This window comes from Metopolophium dirhodum, chromosome 4 (genome assembly GCF_019925205.1).
Source record: "Metopolophium dirhodum isolate CAU chromosome 4, ASM1992520v1, whole genome shotgun sequence".
NCBI classification, from domain to species: Eukaryota; Metazoa; Arthropoda; class Insecta; order Hemiptera; family Aphididae; genus Metopolophium; species Metopolophium dirhodum.
In genome coordinates this window covers 6,671,717-6,693,084 of record NC_083563.1, presented here as the reverse complement: position 1 = coordinate 6,693,084, position 21,368 = coordinate 6,671,717, and the positions used below count along the sequence as shown (strand labels likewise).

The 21,368-nt window shown below is 28.0% G+C and overlaps 1 protein-coding gene across 2 annotated transcripts in view; it reads right to left on the bottom strand.

Moving 5' to 3' along the window:
- Nucleotides 1-17,752, bottom strand: part of LOC132943097 (uncharacterized) — a 31,819-nt gene extending 14,067 nt beyond the window's left edge. The window contains exon 1 of one of the 2 annotated variants that reach the window (XM_061011903.1): nucleotides 17,205-17,752. The gene's annotated coding sequence lies outside the window, so the exon portion shown is untranslated. The remainder of the gene's footprint in view (nucleotides 1-17,204) is intronic. The other variant, XM_061011902.1, reaches the window with a different exon arrangement.
- Between the last annotated feature and the right edge of the window lie 3,616 nt (nucleotides 17,753-21,368).

Genomic DNA, 21,368 nt, shown 5'->3' with positions numbered 1-21,368 from the left:
TGACTAATGAGTAATAAAATAAATATAACTAGCATTTGCGACCAATTTAAAATATTTTACGTTCTGTTTCCTTATTAGTTCTTAACTAACTTATAGCATAGTTATGCCATTTTAACTATACAATATTGAATTTTGGATATGTTTATAATATGATAATTGTTCATTTTTATATTAAATATTTATTATTCATTAGGTACCTATACATAGTTGCTAAGTGCGTGCAAACATTTTTAATTTACTAGTCACCTAAGTATAGTAGATACTACTTACTTATATTACATTACAATTTATAAAGATATAATAAAATACATAATATTTTTAAGGATAGATCAAGATAATTTGTGCCCAGTGGCGTAGGGTTCTGACCCCATCTAAAATGTCTTTATTTTACAAAAAAATCTTATTTACCACCATATTTCAATACACAGAGTTGTAAATTGTTGGTCATTTATATAAAATAAATTGTTAAATATGGCAAGGACGTGGATCATAGTTTCAGTTTTTTGGCTGATTTAGAACATTGCTATAAACGTCTGCTATAATCGTCGTATGGTGTATCATCATGTATCATCGTCCATCGATTATTACCAAGTTTATTATGACCCGAAGAGGCTCTATAGATGACCAGGTGTACTGGTTAAACACTTGGGTGTTCTAAATGTAGACTAAATTTGAGACTATCTATAATTTGTTATAAGCAATTATATAAAATCTGTTTGGAAAAAAAATGATTTAAAATATTTACTCTGGTAAAACCCTAACCGAACAAATTCCTGCATATGCTACAGGTTGTGTCACTTTATAAAAAACATTTTATTAAAATATATTGTTTTTATTTAAATAAAATATTTTTGTTAAATATGAATATAGTATGATTTTTAAAATTAATATTGTTATAATAATATATTAAGAAATAACATGTAGGATCAATCAAAATAATATCTAAATATACCATATACATATTTATATAATCATATTATGCTTAATCTGAGAATTAAATAGAAGTAAAATAAGTATTTTCATAAACGTAGGTATAACATATTAAGTATAAGTATAATAAACAATAAAGATGTACGCCTATATAAAATAGATATTAAGAGGACGCTGCTCATGCATTTGTTGTCTCTATCTTACACAAAGAGGTACGGCATATCAAATTTTCATTTACTAGTTTCAATAGTGTGCTGTTAGTTTTGATATTACAGATATTACAGTGAATTGAACCTATTATCAAACTTTTAGGTAAGAACATTATTTGTGCTTAAACGATTTTTCAATATTTTAATTTTCTAAGCAAGATATAGGTATGTGAAATATTACAAATAAAAACTGCTCAGATCTAGCTTGAAAATTAAAATATTGAAAAATCGCTGACGCTTTAACCACAGATAATATTCTCACCTAAAAGTTTGATAAATTCACCGTAATATCAAAACTAACAGCACACTATTAAAAATAGTGAATGAAAATTTGCTATATCGTACGTGTGTAAGACGGAGACAACAAATGAACGGGTAGCTTCATCTTAATAAGGTAAATGCAAAGTATTTAGTAAATTTAATATATTACTGTACATACTAAATTGCATGTACATTTATTTTTGATCATATAAATTTGAATTTCTAATAATTTATATGTATAATATTAAGAGATGTTGCGTTAAAATAAAACATCAGTACCTACTTAATGCCTATATTAATAAAATAAATAAAAACAAACAAAATCTGTTAATCTGATAATATAATATTATACAATTTAATGATTATATTATCAATTAAATATCACTTTATATTTTTTCATTTATATTTAGTTATTCATTAATGTAGGTATACTTATTAATATTAATTAAACTAAATTTTTTTTAAATTAAAATTTGTTTTTAGTTTAAATTTTAAAGTAAATAATATTATAATATTATTCCATGGCTAGGTCTTACATAAAATTAACTAAACTATTGTATTATATTTAATTTACATACCAATATATTCAATGTTAGGGTCCTGGAAAGTCTTGATTATACACTGAGTACAATAGTTTTTATCAATTCATGATATTTTTTTTATTTAATTCAAGATTAGATACAAAGGCTAAGAGGGCAGGAACCGTTATAGTAGATTATGGGAAAATAATTGCGACAACTAATAATAAAATGCACTCCATAGGATGATAATTAAATTATGCATATAATAACTTATCAGTTAATGTAGGTATTCGTTTGATTCTATACCTATACTATCTTTATTTTGGTATAATAATTATTATATAATTATTATTTTATTTTAGATTCCAAGTGGATTTTATTGTTCAGATTGTTTCTACTGAACCTATAATATTATCATACACTAAAATAATATCATACATTATATAAATTTTAAAACTATTTGTCGAAGATTAACTTAGAATATTGAAATTGAACCGGCGAGGTGTTAGAACGTAATATTAGCAATTACTAGTTTATAAAAAATAAAGTCGCAATGGTGAAATTGAATAAATATTATTATACCTACTGCATTTTCAGAATAGAATGTGAAGTCATTAGTTAATGATTTGTATTTCGAACAATAGTTGATGTATTAAATTATGCAGTTACGAAATAATATCTAACAACAATAATTGCTTTGTTATTTTGATTCAGGAACAACTTGAGGTATCTTTTATTTTATTTTTATTATTTCAAATTTAATTAGAAAGAATTTTTCATCTTCAAAAAGTGCCTCAAATCGAGCGCGCAAGATTTGATCACAGACAGACGTGAAACCAAACTTAAGAAAAGTGTTAAAAATGGGAGATTGGGAGAAAAATATAATTCTTAAAATCACATATTTGAATAAATAATAAAATTCCTACCAATATATTATATTAAAGAATTAAATGCATTTAAATTGCCATAAATTAGTTTGTTGTTTTAAAAATTACATTATATGAAATCATATAATTTACAACTGAAATATTATGTTCAAATAGTGTTAACGAATGCATTATAGATAAACAAAATATATGTGATACCTAATATAGTATTATTTAGTAGTAAAGATAGAACACATTAACTAAACACATTAATAGAAGTAGAATAATATTCTTGATATTATCACTCATATAATATAGATTTGTTTAAATGCCAGAAACCAGAATAGTTGTAATATTTTACAAGATCGTATGGTTATTATTTTATACCTATTAGGTATACTATGAATTACAATAGATACTTAAAAAATAATTTTACATTGAATCTTTTTTTTAAAACTTATTTTGTACTTTTACTTATTTTTTTGTTAACACATTTTATGATTTACGTTACATAAAAATCAGAAATTGTAGGTAATTCTAATATTATATTATTATATACTTACGTTCTTCACGTTTTTATATAATTAAATTATTCTTGATGTTCATAAGCATTTTATCCTTCAATAGTAATATCCCTCAGGTATAATAATAATAATAATAATAATAATAATAATAATAATAATTCAATTTATATTAATTAATTTAATATGTGTTCATAAAAATAATTTTATTTTTTCGTTATATTAATGAATGTTAAATTGTAATCCTTTCCAGTAATTACATTTTCATACTCATACTGATGATAATAAGATAATTTAAAAAATATATTATGTACCTACAACTGTAGTGGCCTATAAGTTATAAATTAACATGGTATAAATGTATTGTTCGTGTAATTGCTAATCAACAATGTTAACTTCAAAATGGAATGCATTGTTTTATTATAAAACAATATTATTAAATACATATTTTAAATAAATGTGCACAACCTTCGTTTTCAGTTTTTTTCGTACTTTTGAAGTAATGAATAGATTCCTATTTCCTAAATTCATAAAACATTAGTATAGGTATCCACACAGTTCACACAGTCACACAGAATATTTCTATTAGTATTAAATTAACTTTATGCATATAGGACTTAATTATTGTCGTTTTTGTCATTACATAACATGCGGATACGCTCGAGTATAATAACTACGTTATAGCCATGAACCGGATGAAAATTAGGTTGCTGTTAACTTATTAACCAATTAAAAGGATGTATATATATATTATATTGCCGCATGATCTATTGGAATGGGAGCAATAGGGTAGGGGTCTTTTGAAATGAATTCGCACACCATTTACTGAAATAATGGACCTAATAATATACGTTACTATTATAATATATGAGAAATTAGGGTCTGAATATGTCATCCGTCAAAAATAGAAATCGCACACATGCTGCTCAACGCTCATTAATAATAAGAGCTATTATAACGTTAAATTAAATTTCGAGTACAATTGAATAAATAAGTTCCAACGTACCTACTACTGTTGTAACTTAATAATATCATATTACATAATATCGGAGAAAATATTAAGTCATATTGACACCATACCTACACGAAGAGTTATAAAATAAATTAAGCACCTCGCTCAGAATCTAAAATACAAGTAAGTAGGTAATTTTAATGTTTAATATTATGAAAAAAAATTTAAAAATGTGTACCACACCTGTTTGTTATATTAGGGTATTTTTAGAGTCTAATCGGAGCTATGAATGTATCTGTTTTACAATTATGTATTTTTATATTTTATATATATTTATTAAAGTCCTGATGTCACTTTAATTAGCTATTAAAACGCGTCAATTATCAAATTTCATGGTGATTTTGGTAGAAATTATTATTTAGTTAGTACCTACTTGTGAAGGCCAAAAGTAAAATCAGGAAGCTTTTTTCTAAATAATTAGGAAAATAAAAAAATTAAGAAAAACGGAATTTTCATGTAAAATTTATTTTGTTTTTTGTTGTAACTCAGAAATAAAAAACTGTAGATACTTGAATATTGTTCACCAAATATTTCCATTAGGTTTTTATAGACATTTTATAATTTTAAAATAATTTTGTGCTAATCATAGACATTTGAAATTTCCCTTTTTTTTAAAAAAAAACTAAATATATTTAACATTTTTGATTTTGAAATCTGAATATAAACCTTGACAATATAATACAAGGTTCATCATTCGTACCCCTATTAAAAAATATCAATAATATATTATAGTCAACATTTTCTTATAAGCTTTTAAAGTTTTTGACTTAAATTATTGTATAATTATTATAGACTTAAAATTATCAAAATACACTTTTTTTTAGAAAACAAAAATTAAATGAATATTGAGGATAATAATTAATAGTCCTTAAAATTTTGTAAAAAAATCCAAGCATTGGATAATAAGGTTATAAAAAGTGTTTAAAGAAATCAGAATTTGAATAAATTCATTAAAAATGCGTGTGAGGCTCTGTGAGCATGCTTGAAGAATCACCCTGTACATTAATTATTTATTAAATAATATTTTTGGATGTTGGTTAATGAAATACTCTACAGAAGCTAAATAAGCAAGTATGATAAATGTGTTCAATACCTTAATTAATATAACCTACCTAACCAATTACCATCGAATGTGATAACATAATAATTGCATAAGGATTTTGGTAAATTATTTTCTATTAAATTTGTCTATTATATATTATATAAAACTTTCGTAATAATATGTTAAACAATGTAATATTAGGTAGTAAATAATAAACAGGAAGACGCTCTTCTATCTAACATCGAGATACCTATGTGAATTGGATCTTCATACGAACAACATTTTCTGTATAGGTCTGCCTATTGTTGGTTGATCTAAAAATGATCACTAAAAATTTAGGTTAAAATTTAAAGTTAGTACGAACTTCAGATCAAACTTTCAGATCTATTTTGGTACTGTATCAAATGTGATTAATATAATATATACTAATATAAAATTACAGACCACAATCGTATTTGGAGTATAGGTAGTTATTAAACATTAAAAATTAAAACCCAAATTAATATTACTAATTTATTATTCATATAATCTATTGTCTCCAACTATTATGTATACTATAGTTATGTCATATTATGTGGTGAGTCAAATTGACTTAAATACCATGTTATTTAAGAAGTAAAATAGATATAAGCATTATAAACGCGCGTATTTAAATAATCGGGAAAACACCAAAAAACCAACAAAAATAAAACAAAAAAACGGGAGCATTTATGTAAAACTAGTTTTTGACAAAAAATCTTATTCTTTGTTGTAACTTGCAATTCTAAAATGAATACCATAGAGATTTGAATTGTTTATAAAATATTTATTTATTAGCAGTTTATGCTGAATTTGTAGACATTAGTCATGAAATACGTAATTTTAATAATATTTCGTTTTTTTTATAATATTTTTATAAACATATGAAATTGTTTACTTTTACTATAGTTCTTATCGATTTATGTTCATATAATTTTCTTTGTAAATCAAAAAGTTAGAAAAATTTATAAAAAATTCCTTATAAATTGGTCTAACAGTAAATAAAAAGTATAAAAAAACATAAACACAACTTTTTTTAAAAGGATCTTTTAATTTAAATTTGTCAAATTCTCAAAAATTTGCAGTTAAAAATGTATTAAATTTTAAATTTTAATAAATGAAAAATAAATTATTATGCATTCTTAGAAGTAGAGCTTAGTACACAGTTTCCGCTCAGAATCGATTTTCGTAGGCAGTGTTTATCATTGAATTCAATTTTATCACATCAATAACAGTGACCTACTCAATAACGAGGTAGGTACACATAAATTCCTACTATACTGCAGAAAGACTTCCACTGTTTTATTTTTTAAATTTAATTTTTAACAAGGTCAATAAACATAAAAGCATAATTATATCATCAACAATAAATAATACTAAACATTATGCATTTCAAGTACCGATGTATAACGAATAATACACATACTGAATGATTCTAATCTGAAAGTTTAGCATATTGCATTGTACATAAACTATGCAGCAGATTGGAATATTGGGTAGGTATAGGTTAAGTATTATAATTAGAAATATATATCAATAAATGACCTGCTTGTACTCTGATCTCATTTATCATTCTATTCTAACTGAATTTCGAACTCGCAAATGACGGACTGCTACACACAAAAATATGTTTTCTTGGAAAACTTACTATTTATCGTCGTACGATCAATTAATCAAATCATTAAATTAAATACAGGTTAGGTACCACGACCTACCTACAATCCAACATGTCTATTACAAGTTATTTACAGAGTGACTTACAAAGATTTGTCGATTTAAAATGTTTGAGAACTGAAATGTACCTACATTATCGTATTGTTGTAAATGAATAAGCCCATCAATAATCATCCTGTATATAAACTACAGAATAATATAATAATGCAATTTATTATGCAAAAATACTTGAATTGAATTGATTTTTTTTAAACAAACAATTAACTAACATAATTTATGAATATGAATATATGATCATAAATATTATATGTATGACGCATGTATTCTGAGTGGTAAAAATAGTTTTAAACAACTTCTACAGTTACCCTAAATAATAATTTTAATTTGTACTACTCGCATTTGAAAAATAATACACTTTCGGACTTTGGCTGTAACGCGAAATCAAAAAGGTTGTAAACTTCACCAACAGCTAACAGTTAACAGGTTCAATTTAATTATACAATAAATTACTAACAAACGAAGCATAAATTTAAATTAAATTTAAATGCTTATTATACTTGAAATATGTATGTAATATCAAAGAGGAAATACAAATTAAAATTAATAAATATTGACAAGACAAAATAACTTTTATTAATTTATTATATTTATTTCATAACCATGCAGGAGTCAAGATAGATATGACCAAGGTAGTTTAAGAGTCTGTGAAAAAAAAAATGTTATTGTTCTTAATATATTTTTATAAGTTTTTGTAGAATTATATATCCTGTATTCCTGTATTATCTTAAATCTGAAAATTAGTAACATTAAACTAATTATTTACATTTTTAACGTTTTACATTCAACCTAACCCATGGAATTTTAAACTAATTTATGTAATAACTATTTGTAATACTATGAACTCCACTTAATTTTGTAATATTGATCCTACTATACTATATTTATACTAGACACACTCTAATCATATTATTCTGTTTAAGTTGATTTGGTTCACAATTATACTCAATTCGCCCAAAATCTAGAATCCATACTGAAAAAATGCCTAATCTGCATTGTTAAATACTCAAATCCCAAATGCATTTTATTTACGATAAGTACATTTTTCAAACTTAGACCTAGTCAAAACCCAATTAAATTTTTTAGAACAGTTCGAGTAAGTATTTATATAAATATTATAAGTAATCTTTTGATAATGTTTTCTACATTTTAGATTCTGAGCGGAGCGAGGAATGTAAAGGTTTTACAATAATGTTTATTTCTTTTTCTTTTTTTATTCTGTAAACACTTTTTCTCCCTTTAAACTTGCTCAAACGTATCAAGTATAGCATCTTTTCTGAAAGGTCATGTTCTTGAGCTGGTACTTTAAAGAGGTCGTTTTTCGATTTTCGAAACGCTACTCGAAATAAAAGCGGTTAAAGGAGAAAAAACGTACGATTTCGCGATTTTATAATATTAAATAATTACAGACGACGTTTTCTACCAGAAATATTGCTTCAAATGAAAAATGACAAGAGATATTTTTTGTTGTATTTTGGATTTTGTTTCTTACGGTTTAAAGTTCGGAAAATTTTAGCCATTTTTGAGGTATTTATAGACATTTTAATTTTGGAGTTTTTTTGTTGTAATTCGGTTAAAAACATTCGTAAAAACTTGTAATTTGGGTTGTTTATTTATATTATCCATACCTAGACATAGTACAATTTTCAAAACATTTGAGTGACTTATGAGCTTTTTCTTTTATTTTATATTTTTTTTCATTTTTTTTTCATTTTTATGATATTTCCTAATTATAAATTATAATTATAATTATATAAATCGTTCTTAAGCTGTTCTTAAAACGCTTTGTTTATCACCATAGAAACGAATAAAAAGTAAAATATAAAGTTAAATAAAAAAGATTCCCTCGTCCACTCAGAATCGTTTTTTATCGAATGCAATCATTGCATTCAAATCAAATACAGTAAAATTACACTATCCTGTCCGAGAGCCTGAAGGGACGATGGACAAACATCCACCACCGAAATGCGCTGACCTACTTTTTTCTATATGTACCTGTATAGTTACTTTTCTGATCTCCGTCTTAAAAAAAAATAAAACTACAGCCATTTATTCAAATTTTTCAGAGAAAATGACTGCTGAATTCTTACTAATGGGGTTATTAAAGAAGAGTCTAGAAGTAGGTAATGCATTTTAAAAATTTACATTTGTTTTATCGAAACCAGCTGCAGTATCATCTTTAAAAGTTTTGTATATTTGTGTAGAACAAACAATATCCTAGATTTTAAACTGTTAATTATTATTTAAATATCATGTAATATATATAATATAATACCTATATTATAGGTAATAATAAAATAATGATTTATACATTTGTAATTCGTGTAACTTGTAAGTATTGAGTTAATTACTTAAGCATAGACATTACAATTAAAAACTATTATGTAATTAAAAGACAAGGTAAAAAAGACTTAACAAATATTATGATGTCATTATTTATAAGTTATAGCTAGCAATTTGTAATAATTATTATAATTTAAGGTAGAAAAACTTGTTGAGGTTTAATTTATTTTTACCACCCACATAATGTTTTATTTATAGTTTTACTTCTTTAATGTAATATGTACACATTTATGATTTATCTATTTTAAGTTATATTATAGACGCTATGTATTTATATTTTATATATTATAACATGCGAATAAGACAGAATACGGTAATATTATAATGTTATGAAATTCGTAGACTTGTGAACGTGTAACAATTATGAATCGCAAAGATGATGGCATATAAAAAATTATATATTGTTTGATCATTTAACATACTATATCAGTTCTAAGCACGTTGCACCTTTATATTGTTTCTTTTCATACAATACTTCGGACGTGAAAAAGTATAAATTATAACACTTCGTTTCGTTAATTTCAATATATTCTTTTTGGACAATTCGTGCGTTACGAATGAACACTTTTTATTTAACAAAAACAATTGGTAAGGCATATGTTAATTTTACATGTACCTACGAAATTTGTCCTTCTATGTAATTCAGTAATATGTACGAGTTATTGTGGACACTACATACGTCAAACATTTGCTTTTAGCATTTATTTTACGTTTACATATAATATATGTCCAGTGTTCACTTACCTACTTTATTAACAATAATTGAAAAAAATAACATATTGGTGTACATCCGAAGTATGCAGGTTATCGGGTTTCGTAAAGGAATATATTATTATAACTATTATGGACCGTGGCTTATTGGTACAAATAATCATTGTGTTGAAAAATTAAACATTAAACGTTTAAATAGCGTAGTTTTTCATTGTTTTTGGTTATCCATCATTTAGTATATTATCAAACATCCAAATCGGTCCGTAGTCCGTTTACTATGTCTAAACACTCTAAACAAGGACACTTTACTACTATTGTATGTTTATATATTATTATGTTTGACATTCATTCTATAGGGCGACATATAGATTGTGAATTGTACGATGTTACAGTTTATACTTTATATAGTCTATTAGTCTTCTCGTATATTTGTATGTATTATATCATGTTCACACAATGTAGGGTGATGACTGATGGCTATTGTCTACTGTAAAATATGTCAATATAAATAAACTCGTCATCACTTTTTTGCATTTTTCAGTAGGATTACAGTTATGCAACTATATTTTAATAATTCGAAAAAATGCAGAGTTTGAGTGTTTGAGAATTGGAACAGATAGCCATAAATCATAATATATAGGTAGTGCTGAATTTAGTATATGAAAAGGTAATTTTAAACGCAATTTGTAAACTGCCGTTATACTTTATAAACCGTTTTTTAAATTGCAATTAGTTACCTACTCAAAAAAAAAAAAAATATCTGACGTCTTTGTTTCAAACAAGGAAAAAGAAGAATCTATATTACATTTTCAAGATTAAGTATTGAATACTTAATACCTACATAGTACCTATACGGCTATACCTAGTACCTATATATATATGTAGTATCTAGGTAGTATAGTGACTATAGTCATTATAATGCATTGATCCGGTGTGAATAATGTAATCAATCGTTCAAACTTAACTGTTCTAATAAAATGTATCAACTATCAAGTATTAATGCCTCAGGGCTCAGACTAGAAATTCAAATAAAATAAGTTTAGAAATAAAATTACATTATCTAAATATTATAAACATTACAAATAATAAACGTTTATTGATTATGTCTTGGAGAGTGTCAAACATTTTGCTGTATATTTTTTTTAGTAAATTTTGTTATTTAGCAAAAAAAATTAAGTTCCCAATAATAATCTCTCTAGAGAATACTCATAATTTGATTTCCTGAAATATCTGTTATGTGTGTAGTACCATTATGTATAACAGATAGAGGAATTTTTAAAACTTTTAAAACACTACTTTTAGTAATGAATTAGGTACAAATGTACAATAAGTCAATAAATACCTCATTTTTATTAAATTGTATTTAGTTAAAATAAATCTAGATGTTCCTAAATTACTTAATATGTTATATTTACATTGGTATAATTTGTATAGACTGGAGGGCAAGTTGCCATTCTGAAATTGTATAGTGCGGACAAGATATCGTAATGCCCCCTATTGTTTTAACCTCTAAATTCTAATTAATTATATGTATATTACAAACTTTTATATTGTGTTAAAAGCATTATGCTTAAGCTTGAATATTATTGTTCTGTGTGTGTTTAATATAATTACCTATACATAGGTCATAGGTACTAGGTAATTAGTAATTAAAATATATTTATATTGTATGGCCATATAGGTGCACTTAAAGTTGTTGTACACATTATAATATGGATAGTATTAACTTGATATATTTTCACTCATTTTAGTATTCCACAAAATCTCAAGGACTGCTGAATAGTATGGAGGTACCTTTTTACAATATTACACGCATAAATTCAATATTGATAAATTATTTAATTATAGTTTAAGGGCGTCTATCTCTTTCTCGGTCCTCCCCCTCTATATTTTTAGACACAATAAGTAAAAAGTATGTATTATTTTTTGCCCCCTCAAAAATGTACTCGAAGTTATTATATATTATTGTTATTACTTTGGCGGAATGGCGGTCGACACTCGGCCTTTATAATAAATTATGATGAATCGGTGATCGGGTTTTAATTTCATTCATAATCATGATGGGCTATTTATGAATTTTTTTCGAGATGGTGGATTTATATATTTTTACTATCGATCATGAACTATAATTTGTCAATTTTTAATTCAATGTACTTTAATTTCAAACTAGCACCAAGACGAAAAGCCTGAGTTACCCCACTCCCGCAGGAACTTCGTAATGATAAGTTTCAATATTATTTTTTATTCTGCACGTGGCATTGGTACTTATATGAATGTATGGTAATAAAGCAATGCTCACGCCTAATGCCTATAAACGTGTCACATTATTGATTATTATTCCTAATTAATTACTTTAATATGTATAGTAGGTACCAACAACCAACCTATAACTTGTGAGTTGTGGGCACCAAACGTGGAACTAGTAGGTGGTTCAATTGATACTTGTATTGTTGCTACAATGCTTTATTATAAAAATTTAGTTATATCGATTTGCAGATAGGTACCTAATATTAAATTTTTTTATACAGATGTATATTTAGTACGCCGTATTTAATCTTACATCGTAAGATATTTAATATACTTATGTACCTACAATCTACAGGGGTACTGAGTAATTTAAATAGGTACCTACCTACCTACCTACTATAATAATATATTAATGTAAAAACAATATATTATAACTAAGTATAATAAATTAATAAATAATATCTATTTTTTAATAAGAGCTTTTTAACTTTTTAACATACATTTTCAGATGTATAAGTTAGGTTTCTTTTACTGGTTTAAAATCTAATAATTTTTTACGTATTATCGTTACGAGTATTTTTAAAATATATATTCGAAAGGTGTTTGAAGCAGCATATACTGCAGTAACCAAGTCTTATTTAATTTGAATCAATAGGTAAGGTGTTCGATATAATATATGGCAAAGTGTGGCCACGTGGAAGAACTTTCTACCCTATATGTCTAAAACTTTATCAGCATTCAGCATCTATTCAATATATTCTATTGAGACAATTGAATGTAATGCGGATTGCGCAATACAAAATCAATATACACTCTTTAAGCTCGTTATACTTTTGTAGGATAGGGCAATTTATTCCTGTGAACATAATTTGAAGGGAATTTCTGAGAATGCTTGAGAATCGCCTGAATTTGGAACTATCGAAAATGAATGGTAATAAATTACTATTTATAAATCATTATTTAAGATATCAAACAGTGTAATTGAATAAGATATTAAAATTTTTGATTAAAATTTAAATAATTAACTTCTCTTAAAGTGAAAATTAAAGTGAGTCGTAAAATTGTATTCTAAATTTGAACATAGTTTAATCTTTAAATGCATAATATAATAATCGAAATAGTAAATAAATAAATTGCATTATGGAAACAAAAAATAAAAGATGCATCATGATGTACCTATATGTAAACTAGTAAACTTAAAATGTTAATTGCCAATATTAAATGTTAAATTAAAACGAGAGGCGATACAAAAACTCGTAGTTAATTGATGATAAGTGGTAAATCACATCTACGCGGTGCTGATCTCAGCGGTCTTACGATAGAAGATTAGCTATCCCGTGGTTATACAGACCGCTGAATATAGAGTATAATATGACACGGTGTATCGCAAAAATATAATACTTATGTGTGTAAGAGACCAAATCAGTTCATCAATCATAGTTAAATTATAAAACATTGGAGGGATTCACATTCACTTTATATTCACTACCTAATCAATACTTATTTCGGCATGGATACTGTTGCTCTATAATATTATAAATAGTGTTTTAAAATAAAATTGTACTCAAAATTATAAAGTATCCATCTATTTTATTGTAAGAAAAAAGTTACTTATACAAAAATATACGCTGATTTTTTTTATTCCCGGGAATGATCCCGTTCACACCCGAAATTCCAGGACATTTCCGGGAGTAGGTACTTGTAGGGTATACTTACGCAATATGCAAAACTACTTTTACGAATTGTGATTACGTATAGTATTGTATTTAAAACCAATTTGTATTTACATCGATAAGCCGCAATGCAATTAATTTGACTTTTGTGTTTGTTGCGTAATGTTATACTGTTGTATAGTAGGTATACGTATTAGTATTTTAATTTAGTATTAATTAGAGTTCAATATATTTATAGTTGTTATAATATTAAAATATGACTAAACATACGTACGAGTGTATTCCTCCTACAGTCCAACATTAAAATTTAAAAGTTATCATTATTATAATCTACATACCTAGATTTGCTTGCATATAATTTGTAATTATAATGATATTGTTTATGTTAATAATTAATTGTTAAGTACCTACCTACAGTATACGACTATCAAAAAAAATGTATTCAATATTATTTTTCCTCTTATCCAATATTTTATACTTAATAAATTATGATTTATATACTGTCAGTAAAAATGGAATAGTCATTAGTCATTACTTACAAAAATATTTTGTATGCAAAATAAATAATTTGAATAACGCTAGTGTATTGGAAATTATTCATAAGCATAAAAATAACACTTTATTGATATTCATGTATAATACAATAGATATTTGGTGCTATTATAAATTATCGTTCTTTAGATTTTTTGGGTTAAATATTTTTAAGCTCTACAAACCGAGTATTTTGTGTGGTTTTTTAAAACTTAGTTGGTAATTACCAATTACCTATTAAGTGTTATACTTACAACGTATCTATACATATATATATATTATATAATAAACTTTATTATTAAATAACTGCCTGTCTACCTGTCCACCTATATTTTATTATACGTTATAACTTATGATATAAAAACATAATAAGTGATTATTTTTATTACAGCCAAGATAGTAATAATATATCATATAGCTATGTATTTCTATAGGTATTGCTATTTATAGATTATTCTTTGTATATTATGTATGTAAATATGTAACACTATTATAATTTATTGAATAGGTACTGTACAATTTATTACATTGCTTAAATGTTTAATAATAATATGTACATAATATGCATAATATATAATATCATATTCAGTATAGGCGTATCGCGTATGGCATTATAAATGAAAAAAATCAGGGTATTTAAGTTGTTATAATTAAAATGTTGAACAATTGTCTGTAAAAAACAGGGTTAGCAACTTAGCTGAGGGTAAGAACTGCTCCTCTACACACACGCGCACACGCAAAATAATTGTCAAGAAAATTAAAAATTAATTTCTTTAACAGATTAAATTTAAACACCTATTAAATATAATGTTTAAATGGTTATGTAAATTCATTTATTATCGAAAACTATAATATTATAATATTGTCTAGTTCGTAATGTACAGAGTGATTATTTTTACGACAGAAATAAATCGACAGCAAGATTGTTGCGCATAGATTATTTACTGTTAAATTTTAGTTGAATACCCAACAGTGATTCTCTTTTGAAGGCAAATATTGATGTTCTAACAAAACATGCAGTTTACTCTCCATTTATTGATACGTCATGTTAGTGAGAAAATTAAATATACATATATTTTGGTTTGAACATATTGTTTAGTGCATATGAATCTGGGTACTTTATAAACATTTAAAAATCATGTAGGTGCATTACATCCATAATTTCACAATGTACTTTATCAACTTATTACCACTTACCTACTCTATATCTAAAACTACAAGTAGGTATATAGGTATTAATGTACTATAAAAATCATAAACTGTTACAGAAACTGGACGGTCAGTAGATCTATAAATATAGAAACGTACGTCGAAATACATTTTAAAAAATAAGTTATTATTATTTTATAGGTATTTGCTTTAACATTTCAACGTATGTATATTCTAAACAGTTAGCATGGTTATGACCCCTCGGGTGACTGGTACGGACACAACAATATCCGCAGTAACACAAAATATGATTTAAATTTGTAGTTTTTATACGGTTTGACGTCTTACGCGGAAGAACCATGCAAGTAAAATAAGTTTGTAACGACTCGTTAAAAAAAACTGTTCACATGACGTTCATTACGTAACGAAATTTAACGGACTTGAATAAGACAGTCAGTTTTGTATAGGTATTAATAAATTATCCAATTACATATGTCATTAATTTTTAAGAAATTTGTTTTTATTATTATTATATAGACTAACTGAGCGTGTAATTCGAACGTAAATATAAAGAGCACTCATTAGGTGCAATAACTTACTAGGTATATGATAATACCTAAGTGCAGTCGGGCGTATACCTATATGGCTATATCGGAGCTACTTATTTAGTTATATTGAAATACTGCACGTGCAGCAGTAGTAATTAGCGTATCAAGTTTATGGGCTGATAGCCCAATGGTTACAATAATTACAAATAAATTCATGCAAGAAATATGAATAAATACAATAATGGGAAAATTCAAGATAGTGAAGAACCAGAAGAAGAGAAGTTAAACATTGGCAATCTTTATTATCCTTGCAAGTGGGTGATTAGAAGTATATTATAGTTTGTGGAGCATATTGAAATTAAAAATGAAATGTTATTACGTGAAGAAAAAAAGGAAGTTAAAAATTGTTGCAACTATATTTTACCTGAAAATTAGTAATATTTTTTTAAGAAATTAGAAAACCAATTCGCTTGAACTCTCCAGTCTTCTATGTCGACTAGCGAGATGACAATGTCAGGGAAGCAATAAAAACAGTGGAGTACAGTCACGTAACGAATTGTCATTTACAGGTATTTAATTAATATTATAGGTATATAATATGTACCCACTGCACAGCAAAAGACAAGAATTTACGCTTTACGCGCTTTAAATGACAACTACTGCACGTCGTGTGGTGTAGTTGGTGGAATGTCTATCCCACAATACGACTGATCATTCCTAAACATATTCCCGAAACAGAGCGTTGGGCACAGTGAAGAGACTTAATCGGAGCAACTAATTATTATGCATAATTATTAGTGTCATGACACAGGTATGATATTATTATGATACAATTCTTAATTAAACGGTCATAAACTTTATTCGAATTAATATTATATTATAATAATATACGTTCTGCTATGTGTGTGTATTGACCTTTTCTCGATCTGTTGCGCACCGGACCTGTCGTCGTCGTCTTCGTCGTCCGCGATCTCATCGGTCATGTACGGGTCGGACTATACCGTGTCGCGATCTCTCGTGCGGGTGGGTGTGCGGGCGGGGGACGGGGGCGCGGGATATGAATCGGCGGCTGCGGACAGAGATCCGCGATAGCGTCGGGCCGTGGACGGCGGGATGGTCGTCGGCTGTCGTCGAGCTACCCGGGGACGGTGCAGGCCGTCGGTTTGCGCCGCGGCGGTGACAGCGCGAGAAACGACCGCCGTGGTGCGACGAACGTGCACGGTAGTAGCTAAACGTATATCAGCGACGCGCGCGCACTGCTTGAGCACTGTATCGAGCTGACGGCGCGGCGGTTGCGTGTAAGTCGAGCGACCGTTGCGGGCGGTGTGTGCGCGCGCGACAATCGGCGCTACGCAATATACCGAGTTAACGCCGGTACAGCGGCAGCAGCTGAGTTGTACGTACTCTCGAGCGCGCGCGTACGTATAATGCGTTGTGTGTACGCTCGTACGACGCGCGCGCGCTCGCGTGTGTTCAAGCGTTATTGGTCACGGCCGTAGCGCGCGCACCTCCATGCACACACGACGTCAACTATACGGCGTGCGTGTCGCCGCCGTGCATACACCTATATACAATTATTATTGTTATATTATTATAATTCCATTTCCACAACTGGTCTTGAATATCATAGGTTTGGGTAAACACGAGGGGCGCTCTCCCCAAACAGGTCCTGGCCAAAGGGTCTGTTTCGCAAAAATAACATTGTATACATTGTGTAAATATTATAATGAAATAAAAGGTATTATAATATTACATATTATATGACTATATACTGTTATTATGTGGGGGTAGTTAAATTGCAAAATATGTCGAAACCTCGAGCAGTAACCAAATGTAAAACGTGCCAAAATCGAATGTGGATACAACGTACGTTATACTAAAATTACTATTAAACAATTCACCAATACCCAGTGATCCACTCACTCACCTAAAACACTCCTTGTTATTGGCCTAGTATATAGGTGCTAATCGCTGGGATCATAAGAATGCTTAGCGTTCTCTAATTTAGAGCTATACCAATGGAAATGCCATAATTAGTTATTATACATTTTTAGTTAACGCCGTCATTAATTTATTATTTACAACACATACAATAATATGTATATTATCAATTTATCATACATATATTGTACTTACAATATGTTTTCTATAGTAGTTACTTTAACGCAGTAAAAAAGTAAAGTGTTCACTTTTTTTAAAATTCTCTTTTCCAAAAATGTATTTTCCATTATGCAGGTCTAACTTTTATTACCCAATTTTTTTTTTATTAATCAAACTGTAAACTCTTAATGTTTTAATCGCATTTTATATTTTTGATTTTACTCTATAGGTATGCATTTCTGAAACTTAATTTAGGTACTGTTCTGAGGTATATGTTAATGTACAGTGTAACGGTAATATTGTATTAATATAGTTTTTTTATCAACAAGCTTTTGAAATTTAAAGTTTAATCGAGTCTATATGCCTTTAAAATTTGTCTCGGTGCTTAAGCAGTTAAGCACCCTTAATATGTTTTATAGACGGTTGCGCCAATCGGCAGTTATAGCGTCAACGACACCTGCATTTTGACTTCAGCCCCATTGACTGTCTGATATAACGCACCGTTACAACAATGTTGCAAATTTTTTCGTTTTTATTAATCGACCGTAATATATTTAAATATTTAAACGCACAAAATGTGACATCCATATTATTATATCGCCACTGCCGTGTGTATATGCCGATAAGGGTCGTCTAATACAGCTGTACCGTATTACTATACAGTAGCCGCGTATATTATAATATCATAGGCAGCGGTCGTTGTGCCGCGAACCGTGTGTATGCGCGCGCCCGGGACCGTATCGATGGCAGCGCGCCGGGCGCGACTAACAGCCATGCGCCGTGTCTCCAAGATAATATACATTATTATTATATGTGCAAAGGCTGCGTGGTGGTGTAGCGGTGGGGGTGGTTTGCGCGAACTCTAGAGCCATTTACGCCGGCGTTTGTTGGCGGGTGGTTGCCGGCGGGTGGGTGCACTCCAAAAACGCGCGCGTTAAAATAACATTTACGTGTGACGTGTGTTTGTGTGTGTGTGTGTGTGTGTGTGTGTGTGTGTGTATAGGTATATTATATCCACGTGAGTCCCATCGTGACCCGCTACTACTAGTTCTTTGGACATATAATACATATTATATACTATGTCGTACAGTTCAGAATAATATTGTTGTAGCAATGCTGAGGTGGGTTAGGTGTCATCGCGGCGACCGCGGCGCACGGTTTTGGGGAAAAAGGACAATATTAATAGTAAGCGGACGCATAAATAGTGAAACATTGCGTTCCCGAATGTTTGGCGTCTTAATATACTAATGTAATCAAGAACAATATTTAGGAGAAATACGTTGAAATATTATTGGGGGAAAAAAAAGGTAGGTACCTACTATACATATTATACATCCCTCCGCGATCACTTCAAACACTAGCTAGGTAGATGCTATTACGAGTCATATCGAGTACCTATACATATTATATTATAGTAATTGCGGGTACGTAACTTTCATATCGGTCAAAATATAAAATCGATTTTAAAGCAACATTAATTTTAAGTATAAACTATAAAGATAAACCGTTTACTGTATATTTGTTGTAAATCTATGAAAATCACGATATTTTCTAACGGCCGTTCTTCCAATGTCCGGTAAAGTGTCCGTTAACTTTAACCGATCATTGTAAGAACGGCCTTAAGACTTTTAGTAATACGAAATATTATCATCCATCATATTTAACACTATATCTGTAATCAATAAATATAAATTCAATAATTTTAATACTTATTTATCAAACTTTTTTTTTATATTGATTATGGCCATTAGCTGTTTGTTCGTTTGTAGGGGAGGATACTGTCGGTTGGTAAACACGTGTGTGTAGTTTTGGGGGATTTTCAAGTGAGCACCCGTAGGTATCAGCCATGCCCCGGTGAGGGATGGCGGCACTTGTTCTCCGGACACCGTGACTTGCCCGGAGAAAAATGCCGCCCGTGAACCGAGGTTTGAACCAACACCGGTGTGCGTCACAACCGACGCCTTAGTCCGCTCGGTCACTCTGTCCCCCCATTTATTAAACTATATGAGTATGTACTGGCAAAGTTCAGCAACTGTTTTTATTACTTATAACTGGTTTTAACTAGGTAGATATTTAATTTTATACTATATTATTTTACATTACAAAAGTGTATAGATAATATATTAATCTTTAATATAATACATTTATCTAGTTTAAAAATGTTAGAACGATCTAAAAAGAATATTTTTATTTTTATTTTGTACGAATTCGCCAGATATACAAATATCTAAATTTATATTTTTTTTAATGTACAATTCAGCAGATTTCAATTGATTAACATCTAACTATTTAAGTATAGATTTGTTTGCAAATTACTAAAGTCAAACAGAAGAAAAACTATTAAAAATTGTTCTTAAAGTTTAAATACGTCTTTTTAAGTCCATTTTCCAATAATCAATTTATATTGACAAGCCAATTATCATAGTTACGCACAGTTATAAATATAGATGATAATTTTAACGCACATTCCATTATACAATATCCACTTGACCACGTTCTTCTAGGTTTACTATTTATTGTTCTTTATTTTCAATACATTTTTTATACAACAAACTATTTCATAAATTAGTAACAATAATATACGAATTAATAAAACAATTGTTTATTATTTTTTTGTTGACCTTTGTTTCTTTACAAATCTTTAACTGCAATTAATGTGTGTATTTAAAAAACTAAGACAAAATATATATATATATTTTTTAAATACTTATATTTATTATTTATTTTATATTGGAATTTGGAATAATTAATTATTAGGTAGTTATAACTTATAAGTTATAACATTATCGTTTATCATTTATGGACCAATCGCAAAATGCATAAGCATCAAGCATAAATACCTATCATAAATTACAATACACACATAATATTTTCGTAGTTAAATATTAAAATATTAATATTATTTTCATAATTATTTAAAAATAATAAAAGTTCTATAAGACTTATTGTTTTATA